Source organism: Lathamus discolor, chromosome 2 (genome assembly GCF_037157495.1).
Source record: "Lathamus discolor isolate bLatDis1 chromosome 2, bLatDis1.hap1, whole genome shotgun sequence".
Lineage (NCBI taxonomy): Eukaryota > Metazoa > Chordata > Aves > Psittaciformes > Psittacidae > Lathamus > Lathamus discolor.
In genome coordinates this window covers 60,222,923-60,247,508 of record NC_088885.1, presented here as the reverse complement: position 1 = coordinate 60,247,508, position 24,586 = coordinate 60,222,923, and the positions used below count along the sequence as shown (strand labels likewise).

At 42.6% G+C, this 24,586-nt stretch overlaps 1 protein-coding gene across 5 annotated transcripts in view; it reads left to right on the top strand.

Moving 5' to 3' along the window:
• Positions 1-24,586, top strand: part of MAP4 (microtubule associated protein 4) — a 164,206-nt gene that overhangs the window by 29,467 nt on the left and 110,153 nt on the right. For 4 of the 5 annotated variants that reach the window (XM_065667017.1, XM_065667016.1, XM_065667014.1 and 1 more), the window contains exon 2: positions 2,918-2,971. The exons of the other annotated variant lie outside the window; for it this stretch is intronic. The gene's annotated coding sequence lies outside the window, so the exon portion shown is untranslated. The remainder of the gene's footprint in view (positions 1-2,917; positions 2,972-24,586) is intronic. 5 annotated transcript variants of the gene reach the window in all.

Genomic DNA, 24,586 nt, shown 5'->3' with positions numbered 1-24,586 from the left:
CAAGGAGCTTGGGAACCAGAAGAGCTGAGGAACAAGAACTACTGGTGCAGGATGTGGAACTGGATGTTAAAAGGATAGCAAACACGATGGGACAGTATGCATACCAGGCACTACCTGTTTTCTGATAGCTCAGGCAAGATAATGCCGAGTGGGTGTGGTATGGGGATGTAAATGAAATCAGACTGCTGCTTCTCTGTGCTGCTTTTCAGCATCACTCGCATACAGATTGTGTTGGGGGGAAATGAAGTTGTGAACTTGGAATTGGGATTGCAGTGTATAAACAGACTCTCTTAACGTTAGGATAGTTCTCAGGAATATTTCTCCAAACTGGAAAACAATTATGGCTAATAATGGAACACATGAGTCAGTATTTGCTGGCCAGGTGATAGATGACCCCTTTTCCAGCTGTCCACCAATGCTTCTATAAGAGGTCGGAGTCTTCCTCAAATTATTATGTGAGAGAACAAGCTGAAATCTATCCCAGTCTCCTGTAAGACCTAGCATATAAAAAACCTTTGCAGCCACACCTGCAATCTTAGCAAATCTGTCAGTTTGGGGTAAGTAAGATTATTTAGTGTTTCTGCTTGTCAGTCAAGAACACCCCATACTTACATTAAAAAGCAGTCTTTACAACTGCGGGTAGTTAAGACCACCTTGGTAGTATTGGAAGTCTTTCTTTCAAGGTTTATTTAAAAGGCAACTAGAGATGCAGGTTTACCAAAGAATGAAATGTTTCTGCCCAGACCGAGAAACTGCAGTAGATTTTATTTCACTGCTGTTAGAACCATGGTTGATACAGTGCTACCCATGTTGTGAAGGAGTAGCACTGCCCAGCATTAAAAAGAGCTAATGCTTTTCAGTTTCTTGAATGTTTTGCCATAAATAAGTGGGTGGATCACAGCAACATATGTGGGATGAACTTAAATGGAGCAGACCGTTGGGCTGTGCATTTAGGGCTTAATGCCTCTGGATGTGATCTGGGTGTTCATCAGTTGGAAGTAGGTGGGGAGAGGGACCCTGATGCCCCAGTTTATCACAGGATGGCTAAACTGCAGATAATGATGTGGTGAAAGAAAACGTGGGTTTATGATGTGTAATAGCAGTTTCTTCCTGCTATTATAGAAAGGGGAAAGGGGAGCATTAGTGTTACCACACAAGCAAGAGCTCATCCTTAATGCTTGTGTATCTGAATCATACACAAGATATTTCTCCATTCCATAATTAACTTAGTAATCATAGAATCCTGGAACAGTTTGGGTTGAAAGGGGCCTTAGGGCTCATCCAGTTCCAACTCCCGGCCACAGACAGGGACACCTTCCACTAAGACCACGTTGCTCCAAGCCCCGTCCAACCTGGCCTTGAACACTGCCAGGGATGGGGCAGCCACAGCTTCTCTGGGCGCCCTGTGCCAGGGCCTCACCAGCCTCACAGGGAAGAACTTCTTGCCTGGGTCCAATCTAAATATCCCCTCTGTCAGTTTAAAGCCATCCTCATAAAACAGCACAGCAATAACTCTCCACCCCTTCTGAAAGGATCAGGACTCTTTCAGAAGGTTTCACTTGTGAGTGATTTACCACTTCTTAAAGCTGAAATAATTCTATTTTCGTTGGGCTGCCTTCTCATTTAAGTGAAAGGTCTGGCATTTTACTTCTGTGTAACATGAAATGTGCATCTGTAGGGAGAGGAACAAGCATTAGTGTCTCTATATGATTCTGAAATAATGAGCAGGTATGGAGGTGATATTTTCTTGTGAGATTGGCTTGATTACTTGCTGAGATGAAGAACAAGTTCAACCATGGATGTTTCTCCATGGAGGTTGAAATACTTAACAGACTGTGTGGCTTAGTGTATATTCTTTTCTGCGGAGAGCTGCATGGAGAGTAGGAGTATTATTTTGATAGATTTCTGTGTTTTTTAGATGTGCTTGTTTCACAATAAAGAAACATTGTGAACAAAGTGTAAAATATTGTTTAGAAAAGTTTGGGGCACCACACCCAGTAGATGAGGAGATAGTTCTCTGGTAAAGCTGGTGTATATACCTTCACTGAAATCATGGCAGATGTGCAGAAAATAGTCTGATGTTGGCAACTGACATACAGCTCCTGAATTCTTTCTTTTTCCAATATCTGGATCTGCTTAAAATATTATTAATCCAAATATCATTAATCCATAAGAGAATACAGCGTATGCTTTTCTAGTTGAGTATCTTTTTTTGCCTTGTGAATGTGTTAAAAACTTTGCAAAAGAGTCTAGTCTGACATTTGGAAGTACAGAAAATTGTGTGGAGTTGGTACAACCTCAAAGGAAAAAAAAAGCTTCATCTTGGCTTTCTTGCTTGTCTCAGGCTAAAACATGACAGTTCTGCCATGTCAAAGCCTTCAGAGTGTTGTGCAGTGGCTCTACACAGTAATAACTGATGATTGGGCTGCAGATGTTCCTGGTGCCTCTTTAGCTTTGTTCATCTCCAGGCAGATAAAAATCAGCATGTTGAGTCCAACGTGGCTGTCGCAGGTGGCCCAGCTGTGATTGGAGTGTTTTAAGGACATTGTATGAGCACCTGAGCTACTGCTTAGTGGAGGGATGTGCTGATTATCCTGGATTACTTCAGCTTTAGTGGTGTGTTTGTAAAAACCTATTAAGATATATAATGAGAGAAAAGTTGCTTACAATTTTCATAGTATATTCTTAATAGCTTGAGCAAGTGTTGATGTGAAATAGCTAAATAGTATTCCTGTTGAGGAGGGAACATTAAAGAAAGCTGCTTAGGTGACTGTAGTGCAACTGCAGCAAAACTTCTCAAGTTTTAGTTAATTTTGAGTAACACAAATCATGTCCTAGCCATTCCCCATTAGCTTACATCCAAGTACTCCACAATCGTATGGCTTCCTCTTAATTGTGCATGCCTTGTATTTTGCAGATAAGCAGTTTTTGAGGAGCAAAGGACCTGAGAAAGGGAACACCTGCTCTTGAGGTATGAACTGTTTTTCTAATGACACAACACTAAATCTTTAATTAAAGCAAAGGTTTGATGCAGCTGTCTTCACACACTAAAACCACTTCTGTTCTGGAAAATACAGGTCCCACCTAGAGTTCTGAAATGCCAGAATCTCTGACAGAAGTTTGGTAGCAAGGCTCGGCAGAGCAGGCATGCCTGGCTGTGACAACTGGGGTGTTAAATGGATGCTGGGAGAGTCTGCGTGTGTTTAAAAGGCATTGTGCAGGGAGTTCTGTGACTACCTTTCCATTCTTTTATGTTAAGATCTTACGTTAAACACTCTGTTTTCTATTCTTTTGCATCATTCCTTTTTGGGTATGTATTTAAAGTTTCTAACATTCCCCACCTCTGTTCAAGCAAGCAGGGCTGGTGTGTGACTCAAGGGATTCCCTTTCTGGCCAGCTGGACCTTCTTTTCTTGCTTTTTCTGCATCTAAGGGCAGATATCTTCTTTAACTTGGGCGTTCAGATCTTTTTGTCAGTGTAAGAGGACTACAGAAGATTAAAATGGGCACACTAAGCTAAGAAAAAAACAAGCCTGAGTTGATTTGTTAGGAATTTGGAGCAGCAGGTCATCCAAGTTTCTTGTCCTAGCTATCCTTTGTTGAAGGCACCCTAAAGCTACACTTTCACTGGAGTCTATCATCAAGTCTGCAGTCAGAGGATATTTGAGGTGCAGGTGCTCACATAACATATTTTAATGAAGGAATTAAATTTCTTCATGGTGTTTGGTATGGATTGAAGGATCCAGGTGTCTTCTACATTACAGTTTGATCATCTTGGCAGTGATTGATTGTTCTCAAGTGCTGCCTATTTCTTCAAGTCCTAGAAGCACTACTAGCCTGTTTACTAATTAATATTTTGTGCTGCCTTAACCTTAAGGTAGTCTAGAATGTAAACCAATGAAACGCAGAGCACGAACTTGTGCAAAAATGTCTAAGCTGTTAATGTCAGGCTGCCAGTACCATCCAGTGATACCTGTCTGTAAAGAATGCAGAAGAGTCAAGTGGATGCAGTTGAATGACAGCTTGTTTTAACATCGTCACCTGCGTCCACTGTGGTTTATTAAAAATATCTTAAAGTGTCAGTAGCCTTGTGTGTCTCTTAAAACTTTGTTCTGGATACGGGCTAAAGTTGTTTCTAAAATGTCATTTTCTTAGTCTCCTTAACTGGCTGGAGCAGAGATAGCACTGGTAAGTGCAAAGGCCTGGCTTTTCAGTCAGGCTGATGCTGTGTGAGTCCATTCGGGGTGTGACTGGAACCAGGGGCAGCTGCACCACTGGTTGGTTGTTACTGCATCCTGTGGCTGCCTGCCAATGCATCTTAAGGCCTTCTCTAAAAGCTGTTTGAACAAAAGCCAGATAAGATGGCTTATCTCCCTCTGGGCTGGATGGAGGGAGGGGAGGTGCCCAGAATGCCTTGGGTGCTTTTCACCATGGCCTGGATGGAGCTAAAGAGGTCATGGGAGGTGGACTCAATGCAGGCAGTGAGTGCTATGTGCAGCTGAACAGAGAAGATGCCACAGAAGCGTAGGAGCGCTAGATTGCCCTTCCTGCATGGTCCAGTCTTGAACTTCTTTCTCTTTCCACTTCACTTAGCTTTGACCAGTGTGATCTTAATGTCTGCCGGACTCCTTTTGATGTCTGGAATTAATCTCAGGCTTCAATTTACTTGTCATGTCGTTAACCCCCAAGTTGTCTAAGGGGGTGAGTTTGGTATGCTATAATTTCCCTGCTTTCTTTTCCCCATTGTACAAAAATGAGAGTTACAGTGTTAGCCGCCTCCTGGAGTCCCAGGGTTACATATAGTTGTACTTCTCAACATTTGTTGTTCCATGGTTTTAGGACATGGAAGCAAACAGGTGTTTCCCACAGACTGTATTCAGCAGCTAAAAATGCTTCCTGAAGTAATTTATCTGGGAACATTTAATCCACGGTCATTGACTGCTTAGATGAATGAAGAAACTTCCTCCCCAACATCCTTTGGAGCAGCCTGGGAGAGCAGGCAGGAAGGAGGAAGTGTTTGTGTGAATCTGGTGCTAGCTAGTTAGTTCTTGTTGGATGACCTGGTTGAGGAGTATCTTGGGCTCTTTACAAAACCTGTTCATCTTGGCTTGTCAGTCTGAAATAAGTGGGTTCTTCCTGCTTATTTTGTTATGAGCTCTTTCAACCAAGCACAGTTGCATGTTTGGTCATACCTGCTTTCTGAAACAACAAATACCGACTATGACTTGTGCCACTGAGAACTTCATTTGGTTATTGTATTGGGTACATGTGTATAGGTGGGGAGAAGGTACTTCTAAAAACACTACCTGCTGTATTAATTTATATTTTTTGTATAACTGCTCTAACTGGGAAGAAGCATGCACAAACCCGCATCTTTAGGATCCTTTTATTGATCAAAAGTGAATTAGATTAGGGCTGCTGCTGTTATAATTGTGGTAGCAGCAAGCATCTACTACTTGCTGGGTGACTCCCTGCTCCCCTCCTGCAGCAGTGTTCTGCCTACAGAAAATTCTGCTCAGACAAAGCGTGCAGATAAGAGAGCTTTCTCTGCCTCTGTGCTTTAGCTACCCAAGAGTGATTGCTTGTCCTTGAGAGGATTTTGCTGTTTGCTGGAGGAGGGGCTGGTGCATTATCACCCACCCTTCTAAAAGGGAGCTGAGAAAGTATGGGCTGACCTTCGAGGGTGAGAATGCCATGCTGCTGAGATGCAGTCCTTGAAGTAAGAGAACACCTGTGGGAAGAAGGCAATGCTACCATGTCACTTCACTACTTATGGTTTTACTGCCTTAAAGTGATGTGAGCAGATCCTCTAATTAAATTTAAAAAGGTGTTTGTTTTTTTTTTTTTGGTGTTACGCTACACAATGTTTTACTTGGTCCCTTATGCTTCTCCCCTTGGAAGGGAAACTGCGTGTGTCAGAGGGCACAATACTGTGATACTGGATGTTGCGGCTGTACCTGCAGTAAGGAAGTGAATCATTCTCTAAAGAAACTCATAGACTGTAGCTGATAACATTGCAGGGAGACCTGAGATTTTTTTTATTGCTCTTTCTTTCGTGAAAGCTTGGCTTTTGTTTTCTAACCAATGCCTTGTTTTTCAGCCATCATTGAATGTATTTGTTATCAAGAGCACGGAAACGTAAATACAATAGTGGTTGAACTGCAGTAGCTACTCCCTTCCTCCTCTGCTGGCTTCCTGCATACATTTTGGAAGGTGGAAGCTATTCCTCTGCATTAATTCATTTCAGATATGAGCATTCTTCCCCCTGTTGCCACCCCATCAAATTTTTAACCCAAAGGGTATGAGCAAAGAGAAGCAGTTGCTCTCACATACCTTCCTAGAGACTGAGAAGTAACATGAGGCCTCTTGCTGAAGCTGCTCTTGGCATTTTCCTGTGCTCCAACCTGATGTAAGAACTGTCTAATAGGGCGTCTTGTTTTCCTCCACCTAACCAGAGAAGCCACACAGGCACCATTCTAGCTGAACTAAGTCTGCATTCATCTGCTGGCAGCGTTGGAGCATGTTTCTAACAAGAGAAACTAAAAAATAGGAGCAGTGCCTTCACTGGCTTGAGTGTGTTTTACCCAGACTTAGGTTTGAAGTTATTTTTGAGAGTTGTTTTCTAAATGTGATTCTGCTTGCTCTAGCTGGGTCACTAGTAGCTAGTGCTGGTTGCTTTCTTAGGCAGGCAGGAATTTTGTCACTGAAACCAGCTCAAGGTAATGGGAAGATGGAAGGGGTAGTTTGTTCTTTTGAGTAGCTCGGGAAGAGCTGGGTTCAGCTGTATGAAGGGTGTAAGTGGTTAAATGGATCTCAGACTAGGGCTGCCATGTGGTTTTTTACAAAGTCTGCCATGAACTTTGGCAATAACAACATTCTGGGGATAGTTAGTTATCTCTAATTACTCATGTCTACCTTGCCTAACCTGACACTTTTAATGCTATTAATCTGTCTATACTGCACTTAATGCCGCTCCCTTTTCAGAACTGAGGAGTTCTGTGATGCTCTTATGGCACTTGGCCAACTGCATGACTGAAGTTGGCTAAATAGAAATCCCTGGTATCCTCTCTAAGAATAAACATCACGTGAGAGCAGCAGTGTTTCCCTGCTTTGAGAGAATTAAAATGGTGTGCTGGTAAGAAATGACAGCAGCAGCTTAAGGGCTGAGCTGGCGTTCTTCTCTGGCTAAAAGGGATAAGCTACAAGTCTAGAGGAAGCAGAAGGGTCTGGCATGTAACCTTTAGCTTTCCTTGCTGTTGAGTTTGTCAGTCTGGGATGACATAGTGCTTTCAGAATGTACTGTTCTTATAATTCAAGAATCTGATAAATACCCTTATGAAGGAGACGTGAACATACTTGCTTACCTTCTGGTCTAGCAGTGTTCCCTATTGGGCCTTGGCCTAGAGCTTAAATACCTTTTAACGTGCTATTGAAGAAATTTCTGAGCACTTCACTGTATTTTTTTTTCCTTTTATGCATGGCAGCATGGGAGGTACTGGGAGTTTTGTAGGCGCCTGGTAACATTGCCTCCAGTGGGCCTGTATGTGGCTTGTGCTTTGGCACAGCAGGAATGGATGCTGAGATAAATGGTATCTTGCAAGTAATCCCCTTGCTGAGGGAGAAGGTCTCTGCTCTGCTGGCCTGTGGTGCATTAGCACTGGTACTGGAGCACAGGAATGTGCCTTGTATTCAGTGGTCCCTCGGAAAAGTGTGGTGTGCCCTCTGGAAGGCTTGTGGTGACTCACTGGGCCTTTCTCCTTTTTGCATGTGATTATGAAGCTAAATTATCCTTCTACCTTTGTTTTGAAGCTGTTATATTACCACATAGGAATGCCTCTTTCTCTTGGATCACAGGCAGGCAATATTTACTTCCTGGCTTCTAGCAAATCCTTTCATGAGCTATTGTAGCCAAAGGCCTCAGTTCTGCTTGAAGAGGTGCCTAAGTGTGTTCAGCAGTTTTAAAGTTGTATGCTTCTACCTTGATTTTAAAGGACTTCTGATTATTTTTTTTCTAAACTTTTTAATTACTTTTGTGTAGGCACAAATATCTCTACTTATATCAACAATGACATGCTGTGGTATGGAATACCCCTTTGGCGAGTTCGGGTCAGGTGTCCTGTCTGCTTCTTCCTGGCTTCTTGTGGCCCTCCTCACTGGCAGAACATGAGAGACTGAAAAGTCCTTGACTTTAGAGTAAGCACTACTTGGCAACAACAAACATGCTGTGTTATCAGTATTGTTCTCAAGGCTAAAGCCAAAACACGGCACTGTACCAGCTACTGGGAAGGAGAAAAGTAACTGTTACAGTTGAAACCAGGACAGCTGCTTATGCTTGGTAAATGGACCCATTCACTCCAAACTAGTTTGCCTGCATGGTTGCAGAGTTCTGCTCTGGCAGATGCTCTGAAACCTTGGTTGGGCACTAACAGAGCGTTTGCTTCTCCTTTTCTAAATGTCTGCTTCCATAATGCTTTGAGGTTTTCGAAATTGCAAACCCCCACTTCTCAACCAGTTCAAGTGTGTCTGTTCTATGTCCAGGTTCCTTTTGAGGCATGTTTGTCAGCTCTTGAAATCCTGAGGGGAGGGCATGATTATCCAAGGCAACTGCTGACTCCATAAACCAATTTACTTGCTTATAGCTAAGATCTTGCAAAATTTGCATGTAGCTAAAACTCATTTCTTAGTATGTAAGTGTGGTTGTTTCTTTCTTTGAAAGTTTTTTGACCTTCCACTAGTGGAAAGCTTTAAAGTATTGTTTGCTCTTTGGAAATCTACTTGGAAAAGCATTGACAGGTTTGTTGTTCCACTCATCTGGTGCTGAAACATCAAGGTGGTGATGAGTTGTCATTGACGAAAATAGTTTGCTAGTCAACTTTCTCATTTTGAAGCTACTAGTTCTGTGTCCTGATCAGCAGGTTCTCATGCTGTATAATTATGTTGTCAAGAGAGGTGCTTATTTTAATTTAAAGTAAAGTAGCTACTCTAATATACTCACTAACACAACTAGGATTGTTTCTTTAGGTAAAGGAGTAAAGTTTATATGTAAACTGAGTTCCTGTAAGCAGTGATGTGCCTACCTGGCTGCAGCAAGAGGAGCAGCATGGTTGTATCTGCAGGATCTGCCCTCTGCAATGATGTTTTATGCTCCTTGCTCAAATTTTATCTTGCTTTCTGGTTAATGCTGGCTAGCACGTTGGTCTCGGGGTACTTCTCTAGAGAGTCTGTTTGCTTGCAGCTGATGACGGAAGTTTCCAGGCTTTCTTGTGGGCATCAGATCATGTGTCTGAGTAGGAGAAGCCACAAAGCTGCCCTTTAGGAGGTCTACTTGCAAAAGTCTTTCCTGTGCCATTTATGACTTTATTTATCCTTCTTGATAATCCTTGTGAAATGAGGGGGCGGAGTTGCTGAAGGAGGTCTTGCCCCTTTCTGCCAACCCATTTCCACAATTGTTCCTGCTGCTATACAAAAATTTAACCTGGAATTTTCTGGGCTAGCTACAACAAACTTCTTCTTGTATGCATGAGATACAATATGGATGTAACATGTTAAATCCTATTTAATGGCTGCTTATTTTACTCCTCAATGACAGCTTCTTTTGACTAAGTTATTTTCAGAATCTGTCCTTTGTGGTCTTTCCTTCATATCCTTTCAGAGGTGTATAAGGGAAAACATTGTGATACCATGAAGGCATTGGTGGCCTGTACAGTGGTATTGCAACCATAATTCAACTGGACTTAAATCTCTGGAAAAACTTTCCTCACAGCATGACTTGAGCTCTTCATCTCCTGGTTTGTAGTTCCAGTGTTCATACTGTACAATAACAGTAACAGAAAAAATCATCTTAGAAAGTAAAGCCAAAATTCTCACATAAGCACAAGATCCATTATTCTGGGAGCCTCATACACAAGGCAAATGTGAAGTAGGATGGATTTAGAGGAGCTGACAGGAGGACTAAGTGAATGAAGTGAACTTCTGTAGTGAAACTTCTTCCTTTTTAAGTGCACTCGTTAGTTGTCTTTTCCCGGCCGTAGCAGTGAGATGCTCTTGTGGGGAGAAGAATGAGGAGGTACAAAATTCCTAATGAAAATGAGAGTTACTGGCAGATACTAGGAATGTGCCACCCTGCTCTTCTTCCCAAGAGAGGGGACTCTTCAGCAAAAGCCAGAAAGCCATTATTTTCTGGGTTTTGCTCTTGGGGAGGTGGAAGCTGCTTTTCTTTCTGATGCATGTGCTATTAAAGGAAAGCAGCTGACAGGAACAGCTGCTTGCCTTGCCTGTTTGGTTTGTGGCTTAGCAGTCAATATGCAACACAGAAAGAAAGTGCTTTGCTAACAGCAGTTTTTATACCCTGCCCCCACTCTTGAGCGTCTTTCCCTCTGTCCTCTGCCAAGTGAAAACAGGAGACTCTTCCCCTCATGATTAATGAAACTCTCCTTATTTGGTGTTGCCTCTCCTGGTGAGCAGCACAGAAAATCTTGTCTTCTGTGAGGCAGCCCAAAAAAAAGCAGACAAGGATGGTTCTGGGGAGCTGCCTTTTTAAGTTGTTAAGGAGTAAGTCATTTTAGAGCTAAAACTTACAAGTCTGTGCAGAAGGTGGGCAGACTCCTTTATTTTCCGTAGATAGGCATTTCTGATTTTTGGAGACGACATAGCAGGTTTTTTTTTAGGTCTCTTATTGCAATGCTTATAGGCCTTTGCAGAGCAGGGGACTTGAAAGTCCCTCACAGTTTTTATCTATGAACTCATCTTCCATGCAGCTTTTTTGAAGGCCAGCCGTGTCCATTAATCCCCACCTTCTAGAGTCCCTAATCCCTTCTGGGACTTATAGGAAAGTTATTCTTGTACTTACAGCAGAGCTGCTCTGGCAGAGCATCTATGCTGCTGTAACTTAAGGCAAGTTTATTACTGTGACTTTTTATCAGCTTGGAAATGGTACAACTCATAATGGAGCAAGCTAACTTGGACGGTCTTACCCCATCTTGTTGAGTGGTTAATAGTAGTAAAATTGCCCAAAGGGAGGGAATAATTTGGGAGGTTGGTGTTCTCTTATCTCATCTTGCTGTGCTTAAGTAGAATTAACAATAGGAAAATGCTCTTTGCAGGCATGAATACATGCCACGTATTTTTTTGGGAATGGGTGCAAATGAAGTGAAATCAGGGCTGGAAGTGCTCTGCTGGGGCGATTCTTTGCAGTTGTATCACTCTTCCTTTTCTTAGCCTGACACTCCTAAAGCCTCTTGGCTCTGTTTTTTGTCCAGTTGTGGCTAGGCTGATGTAAGGCCCTCTTCCTGTGGGAGCCTTCCACCTTCACACAGCCCTGACTTGCTCAAAGACTTCTATTTGGTTCCAAGTGTTCAAAACCTATGTGGATGAGGCCCTCAGTGACATGGTTTGGCGGCGGTAGTCCTAGGGTAATGGTTGGATTTGATGATCTTAAATGTCTTTTCCAGCTCAGTTGATTCTGTCTAAGGGAACTTCTTCAAATACTAAGGACTAGTTCAGGTAAGCTTCCTTTCATTTGTTGCCCTTCTAGGCTTCTTTTGTGATTTGGGCAGAAGGGAAATCAGAACAATTTTACCTCAGTTCATGTTTGTTCACTCTTGACAGTTTTGGCAGTGCTGGTCAGCTCTCTTTGTGTTAAATCTTCTGTTGGTGGAAGTGGTTTCTTAGGCAGCTTAGAGGCTCTTGCTGTCAAATGTGCTGCCTCTGCAGTGGTATATACTATGGGGAAATTACAAAATTCATTTCAGGCTTTCTGACAAACAGAGAGCAATTTCAGGGATGTGGTATTGTTACTCTCTTGGGTGTCTGGAGTTTTCCATCTCTGGGTTCTGTGACCAGAATTTGGCTCTTTTTAAGGCCAGATAGCAAAAGAAGTTGCTGTCTTAGCTTTTCTGCTAAGTACACGCCTATAAAATAGGCATATACTTCATGCTTGGCGTTTCCATGCATATCCTGGAGTCGTTGTCTGTCGTTACTTACCTGCTTAGAGAATACACATTCTGTAAAAAGTATCTCCTCAACTTGAGCAGAGATGAACTTGAAATAAGGTCAGAAGAGAATGTAACCAGTGGAAAACCTGCAACTGAGACTCTGAAATCTGAGGTGGCAACCACAGTCTCACTGCCCGGTACAACTGCCATGCACACTGAACTTCACACTGAGATCTTTGGAACAGGCGAGGGCTAATCTGTGCCATGTAAATGCTGTGTTCCAGAGAAGTAATGCTTCTGAATGTGATCATTCTTGAGTAAGGTAAGTTCAGCCTTCTCAGGTTCATTGACAACTCTCAACACTTTCAGATTAAGAACTGGGCCTATTTTATGACCTCATGTTTTCCTGAAAGCAGTGCTTTAGGAACAAATTCTCTAAAGGGAAATGCATGAATTCATGAACTTCAATGCTTCATCTTCAGATGGTGCTCTTCTTCCTTCTGTTTCATGAGGCAGAAGTTCACTTGCTGTGTTCCAGCCTGTGGCCGCATGTTGCTGTGCAGGATGGGAAGTGTGGTGCTTTGGACAGGGTGCTCACAACCAGGATGAGCAACTCACCAAGGGGCTGCTGTTCTTTCAACCTCATGAGTTGGTTGTAACAGCTCGTGGCAGTATGCTAACAAAAGCCCAGATATTCATATGAGTAATGATAACATGCGTAGATAATACTTGTTTTTACCTTAAGCTGCATTTTCATATACTTTTCCATGCAGGAAGAAGGTGGGTCATAGCGAGAAACTGATCTTTCTTGTGTGTATACATGAAATTCTTGCTTTTGGAGCTGACCTCCCAGATGCATTCTGGTTGTCTTCATAGTTTTGCAAGTCAAGCACTTCCTACTGTACTGACTTTTGGCCTCGCAGCATAGACAAACTAAAGCAACTGCAGACAAGTAATAGCTTGTGGATCTTTTGAAGCATCAGGAGGAAGACCTTTGTATATTAGTAAGCAGGATCGGTGGCTGCCTTTCTGTTGCAGGACTCGTTAGGACTCCTTGAGGTAGCATCATAGCATTCAAAGTAATTTTAGCTCTTGAATTAACAGCCGGAGAGTTACCTGAAAATTTGAATGAACAAGATTGGCCATTGTGTATCAGAGATGCAAATTCTGGAATTATTCCTCTTTTTTTTTTACATAGCCTTGTCTCATTTCCATTGTTATCAAAAGCCATTGCATGAATGAAATTCTGTCTCTACAGCAGGACTGTACTACTGTGTGCTCTCCACACTCCTTTATCCTCTCAGCTGGGACAGCAATGCATCCTTTCCAAAGCTGTGGGGGTGCCCGGGGAGGTTGGAGGCTAGTTTTGGTTTGGTTTGAAGTCTTGTCCTTCAAGATGCAAAATGGAAGTGCTTTAGGACATTTTTGTTCTGTTCATAGGCTTTTGATCATTGGTTTAAAAAAGATGAGCAATAGCCTTCGAAACATGTCAGAATCATGGAATGGTTGAAGGTGGCAGGGACACTGGAGATAATCTAGTCTAACCTTCAAATCTTAAAGCAGAGTCACGTGAAGCATGTTGCCCAAAACTTGGTACAGTTGGGTTTTGAACATCTTCAAGAATGGAGAATCTACCACCTCTCTGAGTAGCCCTGTTGCTCTTGAGCTCTTAGTCCAAAGTATCTGTACCAGTAGTGTTGGTTATATGGAAGATGATTAATTGATTTCTTTGACTTTTTTATTGTCATAACATAATGTGTAGTCTTAAAGTACTAGTATTTATTTATTTCCTTTCCTTCTCTAATGACGTTTCTGGCTACAGGTGATCAGCTTGTGTGGAAGGCTTCTGTAATAACAGGGAATAGTGCAGTTGGTCCTCTCCAGGACACTTTGCTCAGGCAGAATCCACTGTCTTTTGTGGGAGAGGTGAATGTTAATTTGTACATGGCAGGAGAATTTCTAGCCTTGCAGGTGATCTCTTGCCAGGAGTCTGACTGCATGGGTGGCTTGTCTCTTTGTTTTCAGAAGCAAATGCTTAGTGAAATGCATTAAACACCAGGCTGGGAGGCTGAAAATGGCACTTCCTAAAACAACAGAGCCAAGCTGAATGTTGGAATGACCCAACTTCCTTCTGGACCAAGATCACTATAAAAATGAGTTCTTTTGGCTGGTGCAGAGCTTGTGTTTTAAATGAACATTGAATTCCTCTTTGAAGAGTCTATTGTAGATGGAGATGGAAAAGTTTGAGTGGTGCATTGATCCATGTGTTAGCATAAGGCTCAAGTTTCTTGAGACCATCATCGTGGTTGACAAGGCTTCTGCCCTGGAGAGGGTGGAGCAGCCATGTCATCTTGTGTTTGCTACAGCTGTAAGTGTATAATCCTGTCACAAGGTCTTTCAGTATTTAGTAGCTGTTAGACTAGTCTCCCTCCAATGAAGGAGGAGAACTCCAAGGAATTTTTTATTTGCATTTGGTCACTTTTCATTACCTGGTGGCGTGTGGATTACGTAACTCAAATGGACTTTGCAGATCTGCCTGGTATTTGGGAGGTAACGGCCCTTACAGAGCAGCAAAGCTGATGTCTGATCATTGTGTCTGTCAGACTGGACACAGTCCTCATCAGAAAGACAAATCAAAGTGTTTTTCCCCAAGTTACAATTTGTCTAGCTATACTTTGACAGCTCAAGTAGACTTGAGTTGTCCTTGTTGCTGTTAACCTCTCCTGGATAGCTTTCTTCTGGTCCCTGCAGCTTCTTTTGAAGCCCTTTTAACTTGCTTTCTTTTTGTTAAATCAAGTACAGATAACTTTAACGTAATTGAATGTCTGCATCTAAAAAGAGCAGCTATAAACTGAAATGTAGCTTTAGTAAACCTGAAAAATGTTGGACTGTCAGCTTGGAGGCTGACTTTAATTATGGCTCTTATACTGACAGCGAATAGGAGAACCACATGTGGAGAGAGGAGGTTATTTTACAGCTTTCCTCTGGCTAGTTCAGGATTTCTGCCTAGTTATCTCTATGGGCTGTCATTTCATGAAGTGGAAGCTCTCCAAGCTATGAATGTCTGGAGGGCAGGAATAAAATAGAAGTTGTTTCAAATCTCCAGAAAACTGAATCTTTTTAGCATTGCTGAAGAGGCACAAGTACTGGGAGACTCTCTGCTGCCTTACTTTGCTAATTCACATGCTATCTGAATAATTGAATATGGTGAAAACATGCCTCATTGCCTTTATTATTGTATGCAGCCTAGTTATAGAAGTTGGGTATATTTGTAGTAACAATTAACAGCACAAATAATACTCTACTTAGGACACAAGGCATTTCTCCACTGTTAATGAAACCCTCCAAGATGGTGGTTACTCTTTGGAAATACTAAATACCCCCCAGAACTATGTAGGGTCTTACAGGGCATTGTGAAATTGAAATAACTGCACTTTTATAAGCCATCAACTGTGACATTCTGAAGTTGAAATTTATAAGAAGTAGAAGGTATGGTGTTAAGAAAGAAATAGCCTTTGTCAGCCAGAGTTCGTTTTGTTCAAATGACTTTCCCTGTCGTAGTCTATTGCCCTTGCTGTGGCGGTTCCCGTTCTGCCCTGACAGTTGCTCTTTGTTTATTCAAAATATTAACATGCCCATGGAAGTGAGTGACTAATGGCATTAAGGAAGTGCAGTTGGCATGAAGCCCCTGTTCACCACCTGCGGTGCTTGTAGCCCCCTGCCTGCAGCGGCCTAAGCATCTTCTGCAGAGTCACTTCAGGTCCATCCAAGTTTCCTAATTCTCTAGTACAGCTGAGATCATAACTGCTTCCCAGCTTATCCTTGTGGCCACAGCCTGGAAAAGTTCCTAACCCCACCAGAAGATAACTGTGCAATCTTCCCTCATGTTTGTGCATCGGTCAGTGTGCAGCTTTCACATCTTAGAGCTGTATCACTAAGAGGGAAGCTTACTAACCAGTGCACCACAGTCAAGCTTCTGCTCAGTCCTCTTGTGACTCTGCTGTTCATTTTCCTCCCCTTACACTTCTTTAAACTTGTTTTCTATTTTGCTTTAGGCTTTTTTTCCTTATCCAAAGTATATGTATACATGTGTTCCACCCAAGGCTTTACCTGACTCTAGTGTGTTTGCTCATGGTTGTGCTTGCTCACAGGTTTAATGTAGCTTTCTTTTCCCGAGTGAAAGACCAGCAGTGCTTAGAGGACTGAATCAATTTTCTGCTTGGATCTGTCTTGCCTCCTTGTGTGCCTAATGTGCAAGTTTGGTTACCCACAACTGAATAGTCTACAGGCAGCTCGAGACTCTCCAGCAGTGTTTCAATATGTGTGTGTGTGTGTGTAGTGTCACTTGGAGCTCGTTTAACCTATTTTGTTGTGTAGGCTTTTTGCTGTAGAAAGAAAAGCTTAAGTGAGAATAACAGTCTGAATCAAAGCTGAAGGAAGGGTTATTGGTGACCTGATAAGTAGAAGTAGTGAGATATCAGACATGGAACAGTAAATGACTCTGCGCAGACTGTTATGGGGAAGCAGTAATGGCTGAAGCTCTGCCTTTGCTTTGAAATTCTGTTGACGAGATGAATCTCAACTTCATTAAACCCATATAAAGTCAGAAGTTAAACCGTCACGTTTATTATGTCATGTGTGGCTGTAAACGGATTGTGGAAGTGAGCTGAGATTTGCATCAAGCCTTTGGAGCTATTTTTATGGCTGTTGGTATGTGGTTCAGTGGCAGTGACTTCTGTATAAAAGCTCAGACTTCCATGAACACAGCAATATGTCCCAAAGTCCTCTGTGTTACCCTCGCAGCCATCACTGGTTCCTGTTCTATCTGCAAGATCACAAGCATGGACTGCAGCTTGGTAGTCTTGAGTGGAAATGCTTACATTGTCCTTGTTTTTTTTTTCCATGGAGGCAATAATAGGGACTTCCTCCTCTTTATTTTAGTTGTGCCCTTCTTGACCCGTTACCTGTAGGAGCTTGGAGGTTCTGGGACGTAGTGAATATATGCTGTATTCTTAAAATTAGCCAGAAGGCTGTTGGAGAACTTGTGCCGAGAAGCGAAACAACTCTGTAGCTACTCTACCTGTTGTAGCAGTCCAGGCTTAAAACCATCAAATGCCTTAAATCTGCCTTCTCCGTACTTGCCGCTTCCTTTGTCCTTCATAAAGGAGGAGACAATTACTTAAGCTGTATAAATAATAGTTGGAAACTCTCTAGCTGTATTTATGTATTATCTGAAGGAGAATGTGGTTTTGGATGACATGACTCTTAGTGAAAACTTGATGTTGCTAAAAGTCCAAACATGCATTTGAAATTAGTAATAAGATATTTTTATGTGGGGCATTACGTAAGCAGCCCCGTTAGCATGGCACGGAGGTTGGCAGCACACGCAGTGTGGAAGGCGGGAGCTGGAAACTGCTCTCTGCTCTTTGCTTCAGCTCACAGGAGCTATGAGAGAGCTGCCGACAGTGCTCTAATTTAAACGACTGCTCAAAGTTCAAAATTGGTGTTTGATTTTAGCTATAGAACTATCCATAGTCTTATTCTTAACCAGTGATCCCAAGCACAGATGCAGGCTGGAGGAGACTGGATGGAGAGCATCCAACTCTGGGGCCCCCAACTTAAGAAGGATGTGGAGCTGTTGGAGTGAGTCCAGAGGAGGCCACAGAGATGCTCTGAGGCTGAGAGAGCTGGGCTTGTTCAGCCTGGAGAAGAGAAGGCTCTGGGGACACCTTAGAGCAATTTCCAGTGCCTAAAGGGGCCAACAAGAAACCTGGAGAGGGACTTTTGACAAGGGCAGGTCAAAGGATAGGATAAGGGGGAATGGCTTTAAACTGCCAGAGGGGGAGATTTAGGTAAGTTGTGAGGAAGAAGTTCTTCCCTGTGAGGGTGATGAGGCCCTGGCACAGGGTGCCCAGAGAAGCTGTGGCTGCCCCATCCCTGGGAGTGTTCAAGGCCAGGTTGGATGGGGCTTGGAGCAACCTGGTCTAGTGGAAGGTGGCCCTGCCTGTGGCAGGGGGGTTGGAACTGGATGAGCTTTAAGGTCCCTTCTAACCAAAACCATTCTATGAAAAATAAAGCAGGCATCTTACTGTATCTAACTTTAAAATAATAAATTAATGCCACTGGTCCAGACTGTGCCAAAAAAAACCCATGAAACATTAAATTAGGTCATAGATTTGGTGTGCTCAGCCATGGAATGTAAGAAACATCAGCAACTAGCTTCATTAATGTATGCGCTTCTCTTGGAAGATCGATGCAGACATACTTTTCATGGAAGGCTCCCTTCAGGATACTGTGAAGGAAGATGACTTAGCATATATCTGTTCCTTGCTATCCAGTTTTCTTATGCTTCAGTAGTCACTGTGAAGTAGTCATGGGAGCCTCCTCTAAGAAAAGCAGGCTGACTTACAGCAGGAGAAATGGGAGTTATGATTGAGCTGTCCCTGCTTCTTCCATTTGGGGATTTTGTTCTGTATGTAGTTAGGAGCTAATTTTAAAGGAGCAAGTGGATCTGGTGTAATAATATACATGCTTTTCGTAAATCTATGTATCAGAGTTTTCACGTAAGTCTGTGTATCAGTCTCCTTTCAACAAGCAGAAGTGAGTAAACATTGCTTTGTTTCTTATTCCTTTTAGATGTGCTACTCTTGTGAATAGATGTCTCTTCCCTCTTTGGCATGAAGCTTGCTCGAACTGTAGTTAGGCAGAGGAGAATATATAGTTAATATTGGTAGGGATACAGCTACCATCTATCAAAACCAGTGTGAAGGGGAAGATGGAGACTGAGTATAACTTACTCTGTACGGGGCAGAGGTGTGTATCCATTGTAGGAGATGAGCAGGGCTCTGGAGTTGGCTGAAGTGCTGTGTCACTGTGGGACTGGCAGGCAGTGAATACTCTGCCCTGTATAACTGGCAGAGGGTGGTACCTGTCGTGTTCATGCTTCTCTGGGAAAAATCATCTATTCCCTTTGCCAGAACGAGGGAGGTTAATCAACATCTGGTGCCAAGTATGATTCTGTTTAAACATTTTAGAAGTTTTCAAGTATTTATCTTTTTGTGGGCAGCATCCTCTGCCCCTACTTGCCCACTCTCCTCTTTCTCTGTCTTCAGACAAGATGCACAAAATCTGGGTCAGACTGATCATAACTTGAGATTCACAGGCTGTGCGTGCCCAGAGGCATGTACACAGCAGTGCCGTTAAGCTACAAAATGGAAATGTAAAGTTCAGGAAATAAATTCCACTCTTCCCTAGTTAGAGGCAGCGGCTTATGCAAATGTTTGTATTGCCTCTGCTTTCAGAGGGTGGCTGAGTAAGGTGATGGTTCTTGAAAGTTCTTACACTGGGTCACTTGAAGTAAAATTCCTGCAAGGAAGTGCCAGTCTAACTCCTTTAGGATCTCCAGGATCTCCAAACTGGCTCACAGAGTCCAAGTTCTGTGTACATGAGCAAACTTCACCCTTGTGGATGTGGTCAAACATCAGATAAGGTGGTGGGAACACCAGCAAGAAGCTTGTTTTTGGAAGGGAGAGACTAATTGAATGGAGTAAATAGTAGGAGCTCCTTGGAACAAGACACCAAGATGGGTGTGTGTGGGTGTGTTTGTGAGATTGGTGAGATTAAAATAACTCTTAGGTATCGTTTCAGATTAGCTAACAAAATTGATTTTATTTATCAAAATGAACAGGTTACTGGGCGCACAAAGATTCTGAGCATGGAAAAGAACAGAGGGGGCAAATACTGTATGTAACAGATCAGCTGTTGCTGGAACATGAAGAGGGCTAAACAATTCTTTAAAAAATAAAAGTGTGAATTGAGGGCTTATGATTTATTTGCAGTGGAATAATTTGAAGATGTCCTGGAATGGATTGAGGAATGTCTAGCTACAGGAAAACTCTTTTTTTCTGTGTCTGTAGTACAGCTGTCACTGCAGGACTGATAATGCCATGGTCTCTTCCTTTCCACGCCTTTCCTCTGAGCAATGTACTTACTTGGCGTTCTTCAGGGAGGACTTCACTGTCAGTTGAGGCTTATTCAGAGATCAAAATCTTGAGTTGGGCAGGTTGGTGTTACCCTATCATTGCTGTTACTCCCTCTGCTATTTACCAAACAGGAGGACCTCAGCAGCTGTTTCACAGCTGAGGAATTTAATGCATTTTTAAACTGCTGCCTTTTGAAACCTCTGTTGTTCCTCACTTTTGCCCTTTCTTCTTGCCTAGGGAAGCTGTGGCTGCCCCATTCCTGGCAGTGTTCAAGGCCAGGTTGGACAGGGTTTGGAGCAACCTGAAAGGTGTCACTGTGCATGGAAGGTGTCCCTGCCCATGGAAGGGGGGTTGGAATAAGATGATCATTAAGGTCCTTTCTAAACCAAACCATCCGAGGGTTCTGTGGTCTTAAAAATTAATGTCAGAATTCATACTTGTACTCTGTTAATATCTGATATGCATGGCTACGTAACACACTGTATTAAGGTCCATCTTGATTAACATTCTGGAATGCTTCCTGTGCGAAGCTAACTTCATTCCATATGGATGGAAATAGTACAAGAAGCATCTGACTTGCTAAGCTGGTCAGCACATGAATATGCTTCAGTATTTGCCTTCTACCCCCAGGCAGAATCTGTGCAGTATACTTACTTTCCTTTTGTCATTAACTCCATAAGCCCTAGTTCAAACTGGGTGTTTGGGATCTAGTGTGGTTTGGCTGCCGTAGCACCAGAAATGGGGAGTGGTGAAGTAGCTTCTAGTCCAGTTCCCAGAGATGTGCTTCACGTTCCTGAGGTACCACGTCTGTGTTTGCTACAAAAATATAAGATTACTTTTATTAGTGAAGCTGATTTATTTATTTTTAATACCTAGTTTCTGCATTCCCTGTTAAATACAGACAAGGAAATGTACTGCCAATAAGTCTGTGTAACCTCATTATTATTTTTCCCCAGAAACTAAATTGCTTTAGGGTCCTAGTTCAGGCACAGGTCTGAAATAGAGGCATTGCCAATGCTGTTTTATGGCAGCTATTTCATAAACCCCTACCGCATTAATGTGGACTGAAAAAAGCATGATGTGAAGCCATCAGTTGCTTGTGGTAGAACATTCATATGTTGGAGGATGGTCTGTGTGGAATTAACCTTGATTTGGGTTTCAGAATTCCAGACTGCTTCCCTAACCTCACTCATGCGGCAGCTCCAGAGACATTTGCTCCATTAATTGAGGTGCAGTTGGTTAGCTCTAGAGGAAAGGTGACTGAATATCTCAGTGGAACAAGGACTGTGTAATTTCTGGGCCATCTAAATATTGCTTACAAGCTTGCTCTGCGTATAAATCGATGATGAGGGCTGTACAGGTCTATGGTTTTGGCTATTGATAGGCTGGCTATTGATAGTTTGGCTATTGATAGGTTTGAGTCATGCAGAGGAAAGGATGCTGGATGTTAAAGGACCTCTATAAAGATGCTGGGTAATAGTTTCCATTAGAGTGGGAGGACAGCAATGACTTGCTGTTTGGACATACATACCCTAAATTAAGCTGTCAAGAGGAAATGCTCCTAAAAGGCCACTCATGTTCCTGAAACTAAAATAGCAGTGTTTAATCTGAAGTGAACGTGTGAAAATTGTGAGCTGATAGTTCAGTTTACAGACTGTAATCTACTGCTCATGAGCTTTTGGAGCAAGGCTAAAAAGGAAGGTTTTCCTAAATGCTTTTTAAATAAAGCTTTGGGTTCTTGCTGGGTAATGTTGATGTGCTGGCATTGGTGTGGAGCCAAAGCTGGTGCTATGAACATGAGGACTTCTGACATCTGCAGAGTTGGGTTCTGCCCAGCCTGGCATGCCTGCTGTAAGGAATGGGAGTCTGTTTTTTCTGTTGGAGTCTGGTGTGTTCACTCCAGCCTTTGCTTGCTTGTTTCCTAAGTTATTGGGTGTTCTGCAGCTATTTTTGGACCATAGTCCTGATTCTTGTATTTGCTAGTAGCATTGTGAAGCAGCTTGTCAAAAATTCTAAACGTTTTTTCTTTATGTTAAATAAAAAGGATGAAATATTTGTAGCTCCCTCTGGTTTGTTTCATTTTGGTGTTGGTTTTTCTTTCTTTCCTTTTCTCTTCCTGAACAACATCATTTAGGGCTGGAGCACCTCTCCTCTGGAGACAGGCTGAGAGAGCTGGGCTTGTTCAGCCTGGAGAAGAGAAGGCTCTGGGGAACCCTTAGAGCAGCTTCCAGTGCCAAAAGGGGCTGGAGATAGGCCTTTTACAAGGGCAGGTGGGGATAGGACAAGGGGGAATGGCTTTAAACTGACAAGAGATTTAGATGAGATCTGAGGCAGAAGTTCTTCCCTGTGAGGGTGGTGAGGCCCTGGCACAGGGTGCCCAGAGAAGCTGTGGCTGCCCCATCCCTGGCAGTGCTCAAGGCCAGGTTGGATGGGGCTTGGAGCAACCTGGTCTAGTGGAAGGTGTCCCTGCCCATGGCAGGGGGTTGTAACTGGATGAGCTTTTAAGCTTTAAGGGTTAAAAGTTTAACCCTTTTTAAAGGGTTAAGCTTTAACCCTTAACCTTAAAGGGTTCCCAACCCTTTGGCTTCCAACCCAAACCATTCTGTGATTTGACTTCCAAGTTGAAAACAAAGGAGGACAGGGTTGAAAAGATAACTATTTAAGGGCCCCATTTCTTCCTTTGAAGAGACTGGCTAGTGCAAAGATAAAACTTCTAGATGTGTCTGTCTTGCTTGGCTGAAACTCAGAAAAGGGTAACATGGTCAGTTCTGCATGCTGGCATGTCTTCAAAATAGTGCAGATCTCTTTCTGAAAGAAACTTTTAAAATAATACTCACTTCAGTATAAAGATGGCTTTTTGTAAGAACTGTAATTCATTCAACTGTGACTCTGCACAGAGGGTTGAGAGCTCCAAACCTTTCACCTCCAGATTTCCATTAAGTGACAACTCTTCAGGGCCTTTATCAGAATGAACAAAATCTGCAGTTGCTGCTTGAAGTCTGATCTGGCTTGAAGTTTGACCTTTTATTGTTAAAGAGAAAAAAGAACAGCTTTAACTGAATTAGTTTCCATAATATACTTGCATGCAATTACATAAACAACAATATCAGTGTGATACCATTGTGTATAAAGAATGCAAAATATTGTTGGATGCAGGCTCAAGCCTGTAGGTATGTGTCGGTGGTCGTATACTGCTGACAAAGAATTTCCTGCAGTTCAAGGAGTAGGAGCCTTTATTCTTTCAGAACAAGAGGATCTGTGTTCTGCCATCACCCTGTAAGTCAGTGACCCTGGGCTGCTGCACAGTGGCCACTTGGGTCAGCCCTTCATTAACCAATGTACAAATACCCGTTGTGTTTTCTTGGGAGTGTGTTGGTGCCTCTTTACATATGCAGTTCAGCATCTTCAGCTCTCTTTTTCCTAATGTGGCTTTGTGGTTCTTGTCATGTATAGTGAGAGTTGGTTGTAAAATTATGATCACTTTACCTAAGCTCCTTTATATCTGTTTCTTTGGATGAATTTGTTGTTAGAACTCTAAACTTGACTTCCCTGTGGGGGTGGTGAGGCCCTGGCACAGGTTGCCCGGAACTGTGTCTGCCCCATCCCTGGCAGTGTTCAAGGCCAGGCTGAACAGGGCTTGGAGCAACCTGGTCAGTGGAAGGTGTCGCTGCCTGTGGCAGGGGGTTGGAACTGGGTGAGCTGTAAGGTCCCTTCCAACCCAAACCGCTCCCTGATTCCATAATTTATGGCTTTGGTTTTTACAGGTTGTACCAGACAGCTTCTGCAAATTCTAAAATGTATGACTAGAGCTTTTGATGCCTTTGCTGTTCTGATAGCATTATGTATACAGAATGCTGGCTAACACCGCTCTGAAGGAAAGCTTCAGAAATGACCCTTTTGTCACTTGGAAGTGGTGGATTTTGTTCCTCTAGACAGCTTGCTATAATTCACTTCTGTGTGTGTTGGCAGCTGTTCCTAATAATAACTTCAAAGGGATGAAATGTGAAAAAAACAAATAATTTAGGTGTGTATTTGTTATGTTATGCTAGTCTGAAAGCTTTTGCTGCCAAACACATGCATCCTTTCAGGTATGTTTTCTATTTAATGACATGAAGTTAAATTGAATGCCGAGATACAAATCAGGAAGGAAAAAATTAATGTTGATTCTTTCTACTTCATTTCAATTTCATAACTTTATATGTAATGTTTGCATGTGTACTTTTAGTGTATTTTTTCATGTAAGCATTATAAAAACTCCACCTTCCACCACAAATCCTAGGGCTAGAGAGGGTTTGTTGGTATTAGTGAGGTTTGCTGAGGACATAAACATGCTGCGGGACCATCACCAAAGTATACATCGGAGATTATGTAAAATCCTAATCTCCATAGGGAGAGATCCCAAGAACTAAATTCCCGTGCGTCATATATCTTTCTGCTGCTGGGAATATGTAATTAACCTAGAGATCTGGGGCAAGGCAGAAATCAATGTATGGTTCTGTTTATGCTGGTCAGGTACTGGGGGCCTGTCCATCCCTACCTTTTTTTCAGTTTTTCCTTAAGGTTCTGATAAAATATCACATGAAGTGGAATGTTCATGCAGTACAACCTGATTTAGATGATGTACCTGTTTGTTGTTGTACTCGAGGGGTTGTAAACATCTGGGAATTACTGA